The sequence below is a fragment of the Rhipicephalus microplus genome, chromosome X, assembly GCF_043290135.1.
Source record: "Rhipicephalus microplus isolate Deutch F79 chromosome X, USDA_Rmic, whole genome shotgun sequence".
NCBI classification, from domain to species: domain Eukaryota; kingdom Metazoa; phylum Arthropoda; class Arachnida; order Ixodida; family Ixodidae; genus Rhipicephalus; species Rhipicephalus microplus.
In genome coordinates, this window is record NC_134710.1 from 162,931,838 (window position 1) to 162,946,754 (window position 14,917).

At 42.2% G+C, this 14,917-nt stretch overlaps 1 long non-coding RNA gene across 1 annotated transcript; it reads left to right on the top strand.

The window, feature by feature from the left end:
• Positions 1-731: 731 nt before the first annotated feature.
• Positions 732-14,336, top strand: LOC142777025 (uncharacterized). Its single transcript, XR_012887899.1, has 4 exons — positions 732-990; positions 2,091-2,256; positions 13,443-13,532; positions 13,907-14,336. It is a non-coding gene; the product is annotated as an uncharacterized LOC142777025 (long non-coding RNA).
• The last annotated feature ends 581 nt before the right edge of the window (positions 14,337-14,917 follow it).

Here is a 14,917-nt window from a genome sequence, read left to right on the forward strand (position 1 = left end):
TAACAGCTTTCGGTGTAAAACAGTGAGTGGCTGACTACATCAAAAGCCTTGCTCAGGTCACAGTAGACTACGTCAGCCTGTCCGCTCTGAGAAATAAGTGAAGAGATAGATTGGCGTCATGAAATTATGAAGAATTGTGGTAGTTAAGTGGCCATAGAGAAACCCGCGTTGATTCGGAATCAATGAATTATTTACGCTGACTTACAATATGTTGTGAAGGGCCAGGTCAAAGATCTTTAATGTGGCACACAGAAGAGAAATCAGGTGATAATTATAAACATCAGTTTTGCAGCCCGACCTGACTACAGGGAAAACACAAGCCATTTGCCGCATGTTGGGAAATATGGAAGCATTCAGACTAAATATTGTAGTCAGTACAGTGGGAAATACACTACCACAAGCCTTCAGTACACTGTAAACAAAAATATACCCAACTGGGAGGAGTTGGGGGATGATGGTCCTGCTCTGCCCCAGTGGCTTCATTCAAACCGGACTGTACCAGAATATATACATTCGTTTTCCACCGTTTTCCTCCCGTGGGCGACAGACGAAGGAAGACGGAAGAAAACAGGGTCAATTCCTTGAAAATGGTCTAATGATTGCTCCGCAACTGCTCCGGCGCATTGTTTATGCTCCGGTGGATGCTCTGCAATTGCTCCGACGCATCACTCAGCAGCTTTCATTGGCTTTTGGAGGAGTTACGTAGGCAGCCTCAACGCCGGGCTGCCGTTCCCCACAAACCAACTTGGCGCAGACCAAGCCAGTGCAGTGAAGATTGTGCGAATCCTTCGGCAGCGTTCGGGAAAAGGAAATTGTTCTGTGCACTTCCTGGATTTCACAAGCGACTACAAGTGGCAACGAAGGTTGTCATCGGCAGATGGGAGTTGTGGGAAGCTTAATCGTGCGATGCTTCCGAGTGGCGAACGACACTTTGTGATCTCGCGAGTGTTGAGCACCCCGGCGGTCGCTGGTGAAGCGCAAAACTGATGAGTAAGCTGTTCTTGAATTACCTGCGTTATTCTTCTCAGGTAATGCTGATATTGGGTATTGTTGTGTTTATAAACCAAACATGCAATTCATAATAGGCTAATTTTGCAAGAGGTCAATAAAAAGTAAGCGGAATTTTGATAATTCCTTCTTTGGACTACGTGTTTTTTTTTCACAACATAACTTTGGTAAATTAAATCAAGCCACTTAAACATTTTGAGCGCTCATTATATATGAAACAATAGAGCATATCTTAGTTTTGGGTTGATTCTATAAAAGTGAATAATTGTTATAAGTGAACCTAACTGGTGAAAAAATTACTTTGGTGTTGTCAGTACACATCAACAGTGATATTTGTCCCCTTTTCATATCAATAAATGCCAGATTGAGGTCTATCACTGCGTACAAACTATTTTGATCTATTATGTAGGCTGAACTAATAAAACATGATTACCTGAAATACACGTTAATTTGCAGTGTTAATTGAGGTAGGGCAATAAGTTTGGTACAGACTTTTAGAATGCATAAACGCACTCACAATGGTAAAAAAGTTATTTTGATTGTATAAATGGCTTTGGAGGTATTAATTTAGAAGCATACTGGACTCATCGGGGGAAATGGTGCTTTATTTAGGACAAGAAAGAGAGTCGCGAAAGAAACTGAGGAGACTAGGAATGAGGAATGCGCGAAAAATGGAGGAGGTGCTTGGTAGAACGACTCGTGGAGCACTCGGCGTTTTTATGGAAGTGGGGGGGGGGGTTGGGGTGGAGAGAGTTAGTGAAGTTCAAATATTTGGCAGCCCAGCTCAACATTGTCAGACGGAAGGTACATAGCAGTGAAAGAAATACAGAAAGGAGAAGACACCTTCTCGAAAAACTATAGCCGTATTTTCTGTGTTGGTGATGGCGGAGAGTACTATCCTGCTGCTGATCTTTTTCTCTTTTCAGTCCTGCTGCCATGACCGTGGCTGCAGTTCTTTTTTTTTTTTTTGCGAAAGGCGAGAATTACATTTTCGCAACCAAACAGATAAAACTGTTCAAATGTTCGCCTTTATGTCGTCTCTGAGAACAAGACCTTCCTTTCTATTTCTTTTTGATGAACAGTACTGAGACCTAGTTAGGACCTCGACAATCCAACGACGCTGACCTGTGAACAGAACAGACTAAAGGAGAATTTATGTCAGCCTGGTACGCACGTCATAACGCCTTCACGTGCATCACCTTCCGGGGCCTCCGGACGTGTGCACGGACCTGTAAGTCGAGTGAACTGGTAAGCTTCCCTTATTTCTGTCAGTATATGTGAGAATGCAGTTGGCTTAGGCGTAATGCTTGTACATTTTATTGCTTATTCATTTTCATTTCTAGTGAACTTTTGTATATTTTGCACTTGAGGCTGTTTATTTTGAAGAAATACAAGCTATTCTGAAAAATGTTCACTACGGCAAGTATGAAAGAAGGGCGGGCAGTGCAAATTAAAAAAACAAAAACAATGCCAACTTATCTCGAAAATGATTTTGCAAAGGATATTAAGCTATAGTCTTCCTTACAGACAGGCCACAACCATGAAAACTGTAAATGCCTACTTTGCTAGAAGTATGACGATGAGCACGTGCTAAAATATGACTATATGACTATAATAGTCAGCATTAAATTCGATGAAATTAGGAAATAATCGGGAAGGTCATTTCAGATTATGTCTACGAAACTACCGAAATTTCATTATTTAAACAAAAAATTGGCCTGAATCTACATGTTACACTGTAAATGTCCCCGAAAGACGATAGTCTTGCGTCTGAAGAGAGTGAACAAAACATTTATTTGATTTTCTGCGCCAGAAAATCTGTGGATGATATTCCGGAGGCGCTGTGTTAGAGTGCCTCGAGCGGGCAGCGGAGGCTCATGAGTGCATCAAGTCATGTCACACGTGAGACATGAGCGTCATCTGGCAGTTTCTTTTGGAAAACAAAGCGCGTGGCCGTGCGCGCCTGTCTCAAAAGTGATATGGTGTAGAACGCGAGGCGACGGGTAGGTGCCATCACCATCTCGTCTTAGCAAAGCGTTGAAAACACTTCCCGTTCCGTGCAAGCGTTGCATGGTAAGCGCAGCGTGATAAGCGCTACGACCCTTAAAATTACTTATGTATGCGTTTTCTAGTAAGAGTTGCATGTGCATATATGCGAGTTGTTATGGTGCCCCAGACATGTGCAATAATTGCTCTTTATTTGACAATTGCACAAGCATGAACGCTCAACCTTGAACAACATTTGTGGTCGATGCGGATGGGGTCGACCGTTTCAAGTACCCGATGCCGGTAAGAGTGAACAAACAGACAAAGGTACAGACAGACCAAAATGTTTGCGTCGAAGGTCCCTAAGAAAGACTAGCATCTTTAAAATTGCTTTTGAATGTTTTAGAAAAGCTAGAGCTATCGATTTATAAATATATAGATAAGAAACTTTGGCCAGTTTTGAACTTTGTTAGCGTAACGAAGGTGTGTTTTTATTATGTAGCGGCTGTCTGGCACCGGAGTACATTGAATCTGCTTCCTGATATTGAACGCTCATTCAGAATTTTTTGTGTGTGGTCGGATATGAAAGCTATTTTTCTCATAGACTCGCAGACTGTACAGGAATAATTGAGTGTCAGTGGCTTTAGTGTTTTTAATTTTCACGCCTCTCGCATGTTTTGCAGTTCTCAAGTATAATTATTTTCTGCTAAATCATGTACAAAGTAATCAGCTGAACCTTTCCGCCGTCAATGAATCTGATAGATGGTCCTTAGGGTTATGGTGAAGAGTTCTTCATAATGCTTCATAAAGAAAGCAACAGAATACCAATCAAGAAGGGTGTAAGGCAGGGGGACACAATTTCCCCAATGCTATTTACCGCGTGCTTACACGAGGTTTTCAGAAGCCTAGAATGGGAGCAGTTAGGGATAAGAGTCAATGGAGAATACCTTAGTAACCTGCGCTTCGCCGATGACATTGCATTGCTGAGTAACTCGGGGGACGAATTGCAACTCATGATTACGGAGTTAGACAAGGAGAGCAGAAAGGTGGGTCTTAAAATTAATCTGCAGAAAACGAAAGTAATGTACAACAACCTCGGCAAGGAGCAGCGCTTCGAGATAGGTAATAGTGCACTTGAAGTTGTAAAAGACTATGTCTACTTAGGGCAGGTAATAACCGCAGAGCCGAACCACGAGATTGAAGTAACTAGAAGAATAAGAATGGGGTGGAGCACATTCGGCAAGCACTCTCAAATTATGACAGGTAGATTGCCACTATCCCTCAAGAGGAAGGTATATAACAGCTGTATCTTGCCGGTACTTAGCTACGGAGCAGAAACCTGGAGACTTACAAAGAGGGTTCAGCTTAAATTGAGGACGACGCAGCGAGCAATGGAAAGAAAAATGGTAGGTGTAACCTTAAGAGACAAGAAGAGAGCAGAGTGGATTAGGGAACAAACGGGGGTTAAGGATATCATAGCTGAAATCAAGATGAAGAAATGGACATGGGCAGGGCATGTAGCGCGTAGACAGGATAACCGCTGGTCATTAAGGGTAACTGACTGGATTCCCAGAGAAGGGAAGCGGGTTAGGGGGAGACAGAAGGTTAGGTGGGCAGATGAGATTAAGAAGTTTGTGGGTATAAATTGGCAGCAGCAAGCACAGGACCGGGTTAACTGGCGGAACATGGGAGAGGCCTTTGTCCTGCAGTGGACGTAGTCAGGCTGATGATGATGATGATGATGATGAAGAGTTCTTCGCAGTGGCCGCGCTTTCTTCGTTTGTCGTGCATCGTTTTGCGGCATCCTGGGCCTCATTTCGAAACGCTGTGCTTAAAACTTGTGTGCTGTTGATTTCATGCGATCTGTTTTCTTGCGTTTTGTTTTTGGTGGCTATTTGCATGTTTGTTTCTTGTCTTCTTTTCCCAAAGGCTGGGTCATCAACCAGAAAATGAACTTATTTAGAATAAATCAAACAATTGGAACTCACATATTTTCTCGAATTTCATCTGCTAGAGCTCTGTGGAAAAAAATACACAGTAATTTTGTAGTGCTTGCACTAGAATTAAAATTCCTTCATATAACTGACGTGTGACACGATCAGCATGAAAAAATAAACAAAGGAGCAAACACTTAAAGAAATACTGATACATCTTACTGAAAATCCGTCCGCATGAATTAAGGACATTCATAAAATACTCCGGAGGCACCCCGCAAAAGCTCCGTATAGCCGGAGTAAAAAGCTCGCGAAAATCGCTCCGGAGGTTCTACGTAATCACTCCGGCCAGCCGGAGGGAAATGTCAATAAAAAGTACTCCGGATGCGCCACGAAAATCATCCGGAGTTCCGGAGCAAAAATTGCTCCCAAGAGGTGGGACGCTAGAGGACAAGCGTTTTACTCCGACCTTGGAGTAATTTTTTATAATGATATATGGAGGAAGGGATTCCACCTGGGCTGTAGGATAAGGACAACTCTAAGCCCTTGATGCATGAGCAGATGAGCCTTTCATCTCCCGATAGACGACTGGATGTGTTAACTGCCTTGGTCGTATACTATCTGATTCCTGGAGTCTGAGGCCTTATAAACAGATTGAAAAATCCTGGAGCAGTGTGGGCACCAAACCACAGATGTTAGGGTTTAAGTAGTGGTCGATGCCGAGCCGTTTGCGTGGCAAGTGGTTGTTGTACTACATGGCCACACCTCTGCTTGTGAAAAAAAAAGTTAAAAGAACTTCCCCTTCTTGGAATTGCAGTGAAAGTAGCTTTTATGCTTTACAAACGCACGCGTCCTGTATGCATGTTTCACCATGCAACATGAAATATTGCAGTAATAATGCGTAGTACAATCGTCCATTGCCCACGGACGTCGAAATATGTATTATATTAATGGATCTGTAGTTGAAAGCTGGCCACTACAAAAGGCATTCCTTTAAGACCCCATAGTGGGTGCATAGCAAATTCGAAAAGGTTCCATGCACTAAGTGTTTGAAGTATGCACTAGTAACAGGACGTCGCTATCACCTTCAACTCATAAAGGCGAAGCTTTAGGGTCCCCTAATTTTTTGCTAGACCGTTTGCGTACATACTTCCAAAACTCAACTGGCCTGCCAGTAAGATTTTTTCTAATAAGGCAATATATGAACAGAGGTCCCCTTTACATAGGCGTTTAGAGAGATCTCGAAAAAAGCTGAATTCTTTCTTCCGTTTGTGTAATAGAGAACATTTAGCCTTCCTGTGTGGGCGATCTTTATGCTTTAGTGCTCTCACAAGTTCGGGAGAAAAGCTGTGGGGATATTTACAACGTTTAGTTGTATATTGCGGAAAAAACTGCTGCTTAACACAAGCTCTGTAAGCTGCTCAAATTGGTCATCAACATTCAGTTTGTCAGTATCTTGTGACCAATCAATGGCTCACAAGTAATTAGAAAAGCCCGTGTGTCACCTCTCTTGAAAGCAAATCTCGGGGATCGGTTAGAATGAATAATAATAATAATAATAATAATAATAATAATAATAATAATAATAATAATAATATGAAGCCAATCTAATGAAAAATAAGTTATGATGCGGATTGCAATAACTAATCTTTTTATGAAGCGTGGTGGAAACTGGGGCAAGTTGCTGGGGCATAACTGAATGTAGGAACAGCACAACCTAAAAGTTGGGAGGTATTAGGCAAGCACAACTCGCAGCCCACGCGTGAGATAATTGAAGCCTATCAAATAAATAAGTTTGGCGGTATATGTGTAAGTTGCCCATCGGTTGCGTTGTTGCAAAAAGAGATTGCGTATCTCGATCTTCTTCAAGCTACATGAGTATTTGTTTTCAGCTCATTCAACAAGAGATAAGAGTTTTGCTGACATTGTATCGCAGTGGTAGTTCCTGCCCCCTTCTACAAATGCCCAATTTCCTCTTTTTTTCGCCTATATATGTACACCACTCCGATATTGAATCTTTGTTGAAAGTCAGTGCTCTTTTCTGTCCTTGTTTTTTCGCATCCGTAGTTATGAAGTACTACTTCTAGGTTGCGCTGTTCCTACATTCAGTTAAGTAATCTTTGGTGGTCTAACATTAACACATGGTGGTCTAATATTAACACATAATATTTGGTGGTCTAATATTAAGACATGATAAAAATAGGGCGAGATAAATGGCAAGATGTTAAGGGATCGCGGCAGACATAGAGAAACTCGGCTGCATTTCACTCTTACAACCTAAAAAATAAATAATGGCCCTAATTTGCATGTTACACTGCAAATGTCGTCGAAAGACGATAGTCTTGCGTCTGGAGAGAGTAAACAAAACATGTATTTGATGTTCTGCGCAAGAAAATTGGTGAATGGTATTCTGGAGTCACTGCGTTAGAGTGCCTCGAGCATGTAGCGAAGATAAACGAGCGCATAGACACACGTTAGACACGAGCGCCTTCGGGCAGTTATCTTCGAAAACGAAGGCGTGCGCGCCCGCGGAGAAAAATACGCGCCAGTCTCGGAGGTGATAAGGTGTAGAACGCAAAGCGACTGGCAGGTGCCGCCACCGTGTCGTCGTAGCAAAGCGTTGGAAACACCTTTTTGAGCATCGCGTTGCACTGTCAGCGCAGAGCGATAAACACTACATTCCATAGAGATACTTGTGTGTGCCTCTTCTAGTATAAAGGCAGACATACAAACCACAGATGTGTTGTTATGGCGCCTCAAATATGCGCAATATTGGCTTTTTAATTAACAATCGCATAACTACGAGTGCTAAATCTTGAGCAATATTGGTGGGCGCTTCGGATGGGGTTGGCCGTTTGATGCTGTTTGAGGTATCGTTAAGCGCTGACAGACGAATGTACAGACAGACAGACAGACAGACAGACAGACAGAGAGACAGTTCAAAATTTTTCTATCGAAGGTTCCTAAGAATTGATTGATATGTGGGGTTTAACGTCCTAAAACCACCATATGATTATGAGAGACGCCGTAGTGGAGGGCTCCGGAAATTTCGACCACCTGGGGTTCTTTAACGTGCGCCCTAATCTGAGCACACGGGCCTACAACATTTCCGCCTCCATCGAAAATGCAGCCGCCGCAGCCGGGATTCGATCCCGCGACCTGCGGGTCAGCAGCCGAGTACGTTAGCCACTAGACCACCGCGGTGGGGCGAAGGTTCCTAAGAAAGACTATCGTCTTTAACAAAGTGTTCTTTGGCTCTCTATTTATGCATCTGAAAGCCACATTTGCGACACTGCCTTATGAGCGATACGCTGACTCTTGCTATTAATATCATGGGATGTCTAACTCTCTTCATATATTTACATGCGCTCTCACTATCAGGAAATCGCAGGACGCATGACTTTCTAAAAGACAGTCGATGTGACTATTGAAAAAAGTGCCACACATGTGACTCTAACATCTATTAAAGAGGAGTCAAAGGTCACTTTTCTGTTGTTAGCGTTTACAGTGAAAACCCACAATATTCCTTTTTTTTTGTTTTTCCTCGCTCAGCCTAAGTACGTCAAACAACGCCACTGATTTTCCCGTCAGTTTGCCACTCATATATAAATATAAACTTCGGAATGGGCCACCCGGCTATGGAAAATACCGACCGCGGATATCCTTAGCCTCCGCCACAGGAAGTGACGGGCTAGCCTATATCTAGGGCGAAGCTGCACCGACGGTTTTGCAGCGCGCTCGCGCACAGCTGAACCCTGCTTGCTCGTGCGGGCGCATGAATGAAAGTACGACGTGATCACTGACTCAATGCCGGTGCGACACATAGCGACAACGGCATACTGTCTCCGCGAAACGCTGTTCCATTTCGCCTTCATGTGGTAGCTAACTCTTTTGCCAGCGCAGCCTGATCGCCACCGCAAGAATTTTCCTTTCGCTCTTTCTTTATTTTGTATACTGCGTGCAGATCGGCAAGTGCGCAACAACGCAACTGGCTGAGGCCGCCGCCTAACGACTTTTTTGCCTCGTCCACGTGTATCTCTCATGCTCTCCACATTCTGCCCGAGCGTTTTTTTTTTCGGCTTGAAACGTTGTGTTGGGCGCTATCGCTCCAGGCAAAACACCGCTTACTGACGAGAGCACGCAAACGCTCCACCCTTCATTGGCACACCGCGTGCGTGAGCGTGGGTTCCTATACATCGTTACAAAATGCAAGACATTTGTCAGCGTGTTTCAGCGCCTAACGAACCACATTGAAAATAGCTTACCTTGCCCTACCACTCACGCATATTATATGCCTACTGTGAAATAAAGGACAGCAAAAGTAAAGATGTGGCCGGAAACACCAGTTTTTGCGTAGTTTCGGTGACCGCGCGTGCCGTACTTTTTGTTTCGTATGAAGCAACTAGTTCGTAGAATAATGGGCCCAGAAATAAAGCGATGTTTGTCAGTTGGCAACAACTGGCAATGAAGAAAATGTAATCGAGTAACCTGTCAAAATTGAGTAATCGAGTATGTCTTACAAGTAGGAAGAGCTGATCAGAAGATTTAATGACATTAAGGTGTAATGAAGGCTTTAATGTGTAATACGCTGGTATATCCGGTACCGCTATACCGTTTCGAACAGTAATGTTTATTCCTTCCTGATTTTTGGGAAAGGAGATCCCCCTTCAGCCAAGTGCTCTGGGACCTTTTTCTGCGTGCTTATGTAAACATGTATGTTTATTATGAAAGAAAATAAACTGAACCTAAACTGATTGTTATAGCGATCCTCATGCCTATACCACCTATCTATAGACACGTCCTTTTATTCAGTGATAGGAATGGCCATGACAAGTTGAACAAATGAAGATATGCGAGTTTTCAATCAACATTGCGTAAAAAGCACATAATGTTAAGCACTAGAAGCTGCCGATGAAAGACATTTCTGTTATACGTATATACGAGTATACTAAGAATTATGGACAAGCATACAGATGCCCGCACCTTAGTGTAGCCTCTTGAAAATTCGGTAATATATATATATATATATATATATATATATATATATATATATATATATATATATATATATATATATATATATATATATATATTCTGGGTGTTATCATTGAACTTTCATCATGACAAACCATTGGGTAGTGCGCTTATTTCAGAATCTTATATGTCTTTGTAATGCATTTTGTGAGTTTTTATTGTTTGTTTATTTGTTTTTCAAAGAAAAAGAGGAGCTGTCACGGAAAACTACTGCAATCTGCAGCTTGACGTGGTGACAGCCTTAGAATGGCAACAGCCGACATTTTGTTGGGGCAAATAAAGACTTACAAAAGGAAACGAACTGAAAAGCGAGGTACCCAATACTTACTGGCACATGCTATTGGAACATTGTTGACCATTGATATCGTATGATATAACAGAACAGCTTTGTGGAAAAGTTTTTAACTAGCCAGGTGGAACAACATCGAGTTCAAAAGCGTCAATGGTGAATAAAGGTAACATGTATACAAACCATCTCGAACATTGAAACGATTTGTACACAGTGGTAATAATAGAAACAATGTCGCTGGCTATATTTACATGAACATGTCAAGGAGCTGTTTTGATGTTTATATTGGACTTCCAATGCAACTTTTTGTTGTAACCGGTTTGACAGTGACGGTTGCTGGTAATAGAGTATTTGCTTCCCATAGATCGTACGACATTGTGCTACTTTTCTCTGCTGTGGATTACAGGTGTTGTATATGACTGAGTTTGTATAAGATTAGCTAAGTTTCAGAAAGTGTTGTCTTGTTTTTTTTTTGTTTTTTTGTGTCTGTGCTTTTTTTGTTATAACAGGAAAGCCTGTATTCGTGAAGCCAGTAATTTTGCAAACAATTCAGCTCAAGGTGACCAATAGCGTATCTTACAAGTTACTTTGATAATTCGCTTTTGCAGCAGAAAATTTTTTAGCGTATTGGAAATTATGCTTGTACCCCACAAAAAAGCACAATAGTTACGAATGAAATAGAATAGCGACTTATAAAGAAGTAAATTTACGGCAACTGGAAACGCCGCACTTTTTCGCTTCAAAAGTCCAGTAGTGCGTGAAAATTTACCAAGAAATCGATGAGTTTATCTCAGGACATTGCAACAGAAAGACAAATATTCCTAGAATTTTCAAGGAGTGAACGTGTTCAAAATAGAGGATGCTTGAGGCATGCCTTATGACTTTAGGACTAATCTAACTATTTCTATATTGGCTTTCGGTGGAGATTGTAATTTGTACAAAGCATGGAACGGAAGCTCTACGAGTCTGAATACGGGTGGGTTCGACAAATTGGAATTATGGTAAGTATCATTTCGAGTGAACTGTTAGCAAAAACTTGTTTATTTATTTATTTATTTGTTTATTTATTTATTTATTTATTTATTTATTTATTTATTCATTTATTCATATGTGGGGTTTAACGTCCCAAAACCACCATATGATTATGAGAGACGCCGTAGTAGAGGGCTCCGGAAATTTTGACCACCTGGGGTTCTTTAACATGCACTCAAATCTGAGCACACGGGCCTACAGCTTTTCCGCCTCCATCGGAAATGCAGGTTTATTTATTTATTTAGGTTAGTGAGATTGAGTCAGTTTTTTTCATTGATTTGATGTAAGAAGATTTTGGTGAACCGATAGGGTGCCGGCTACTCCTTATACCATAAAAGCGTCTAATAACAAAGTTCACGCATGGTCCAAGTCTACATACGTAAAAATTCCACAGCAAATACAGTATACAGTGGTGATCGAAATTTTAGGGACCATGGGAGCGCGTGGCCAACAAGAGCTACAGTATAGGCTGCTTAAAGGTAGCATATACAGTAATTCTATGGCCTACAACACCACGGCGCCTTCTGACGGCTACCAGAAAAGCTCGAGAGCGCGCACGGCGCAAGCGCATTCTTTTATACCTACCAGCCTGCGCTTTCACTCCCTTACACTGAGTGCACAGCGGAACGACAGAAAAATCGCAAGGTGTCACTCTTGCAGGTGCCGCGGATGTATTGCGGACCAAGACGTACCGAGCAAAATACGAAGGCACAAACACGGTATGTAGTGCATGCGGAGAAGAGGAGGAAACGGCTGAACATTTGATAATGTTCTGTTAAAAGCTCCACACTGTAGTCGAAGATGATGGTGCCGAATTTTTCAAAGCATTGGGGTTTAGGGACAGTGAAGGCAAAATAGACTTTAAACGGGTAGAAATAACCAGGAGGAGGCTAACTGATTGGTGGCTACAATCGAGGCGCTGGTGAAATTCAATACTTAAACACAGAGTCATAGTACTTAACTCTATGGCTAGGTGGCCTGAGCCACCACCCGATCTAAAAGGCACAGTCGGATATATCCATCCATCCATCCATCCATCCTGAACCACCGAGAGATGATATATCGCGATAAAAATAAAGGGGCCTTGAAACACTTTTTAGGTAGCCATGGAAAGAACTCACTAGAAGAGCTTATTGCCTCACGAATGTAACACCGCACAAATTTTAAGAATCCATCCTGTGCGAGTGGAGTTACAAAGGTTTGTCGCGTGCTGCAATTGCATTATCCCTTCTCTCGTCCCGACGAAAGCGCTGGAAGCTAAGCAGGTAAGGGTGGCAGAGCAAAGAAACTATCGCGCCTCATGACCTTGAGCACTATTTTTTTTTCTTTGAGTGCGCGGCTTTCTCAGTGTGACCATGTGCGCACGTGTGGACAAGTAGCGGCCTCCAGCGGCTATTTCGGTAACTTGATTTTTCAGTCACAGACGCACAGACGATTTTCACTCACAACCAACGGGCCCGACGCCGGCGGCGGGTTTCCTGCGACACGAGCTCTTTAACGCCATCGCGATAATATCTTACTTGTAGGGGCAGTGCTCAGTATGCGCCGCTTTTGCGCCTTGGGTCCAGACACTCCCCGGCACTGAAAACACGCACATTGCGTCAGTCTTTTTTTTATGAACACATGTGGTAAGATTATCGAGCAGCCGTGTTTCTTGGCGTAACGCGTGTGTTTTCCCCGCCGTGGAACGTCTAGAACGAAAGCAAAACAGCGGCGTGCAGCAAGCACTGCCCCGACAAGTTAGATAATGTTGTCACGATATGATCGCTCGGTGCTTCCGCGGTGCCTGCAAAAGTGACACCTTTAATAAATGAACAGAATAAATGAATCTTGGTGCACGCATCACGCTTCCTGGAGTTACAAGAAACGCTTGCAGCAAAGAACGCGTGAACCACAAATGTGATGGCACCACCCCTCTAGGTGTATAAAATACACGTTTGCAGCCCGAGGTTCAAAAAGGAGGCAAGTATGAAGCACGACGTCAACTTTGTAACAGTTTGCCACGGAGCTTCTTGTGAGGGTAAAAAAAAAACAAGGCAATTCTTCATTCATGGATGCCTCTTGCGAGGCAGTCATAATAGTACTGATTCGTGCGTTGTCACAATTCCTTGAATTGTTAGGCGCGTAATTGAAGCCAAGCATTTTTTTTATTTTTGTAGACCTCTTTGCTGTTTCCACGCTGAAAAGGATTTCTTCTACTGTAAAGGAGAAAGCCGCTATGCCTTCGCTGTTTCTACTACATAAACATGGTAACTTTCTTGTCCGTTTTGATTAATGCTATATGTTCTAAACTTTGTAGTAACTTTATTTAACTATTTTTTACACTGGCTTATTATCTCATTAGGAATTTATGTATTTTAGGTGAGTTCAGGCTTTCGTAAGTGGCATTTTTTTTAAGCTGCGGTCTTACCTTTCACCTCAAGTCGGGAAGTAGCTATAGGCTGAAAAACTACGTTATTTGGATTATACAAATTTATTGGAAAGTTTGAGTTGTATGTTTCGAGTTCAGACTTATGTCAGTTAAGTGGCATTTTATAGGATATGCATTGAATACACTTCATGGGGTATGGCCAGCAAAGCACAAACATCATTTCATGAGAAATAATATTTGCTCTCTACCCAGGACGAGAGGGTGCCGCTGACGCCCTGCGTAGATATACTCCGGCCCCAGCCTAGAGCAAACCCAGTTTCTCAGCCTCCACGTGGAAGACCAAAGACTCTAGCGCGTCAGCAATGCCGAAGAAGGAGTAACAGCACTGATCAGTGCACTTTTTAATTTTTATCATTGTCTACAGCCGCAAGGCCTTTAACACAACCACCATGCTAAGAGGCTTTTTCTCGGCATTAGCAACACTTCAGCTATAGAGTGTTGCTACAAAGTTTGTCAACAAAGTTGTTCGACCAGTATGACGCAGAAAATTTTAGCGTCGCATTGCCTGAACAGCTTTCTTCGGTGTGGTTGGGCTACATAATAAAATAATACTATTTGTATAATGTTATTTTGCTTATTTGTAGCTCTGTCATTACCTAAAATATCAATTACTTCTTTTGTTTCTTGTGTGTCCTGGCTCAGTTGTGTGTTAACTTTTAGCTTATTCTGTTTCTGGTCATTGTATAGGTTTTTTTTCAACAAATAATCAAGGTTACGGGTGCACATTTTAACCATGGTATATAATTTGACCCATAACTTGCGCCAAGACTTTGCAAATAAAAGGTACTTGAGATGTGAATTACACCAAACGTGTACTATTCACATGAGCACGTATATACTGGGACATTTTTTTTATTCCACTAATGCTAATTATGTTTAAATACGCTGATTTTTCATCTAGTGGTTGAAAACTCAAAACGTGAACACTGAGCTGTAGAGAAAGCACTTTCAGGAACCACCGACTGAATTGTTTCGTCTGCGATACGTCTCATGCTTTTATTTCTTCCGCATTGTAAGGAAACCCCGCTAATTACGAAAAGAAGCCACATGACGCACCGCTAGCGCAGTGATACAGGCTTTCTTAGGATTTTAGCCAATGACCAAAAAGTAAGGTAATTGAACATAACTGCTTGTTTAATGCGGGGGAAATAAAAAAATAATGTCATGGTATCTAGGAGCTAGTGCGAATAGTAGATATTTGGT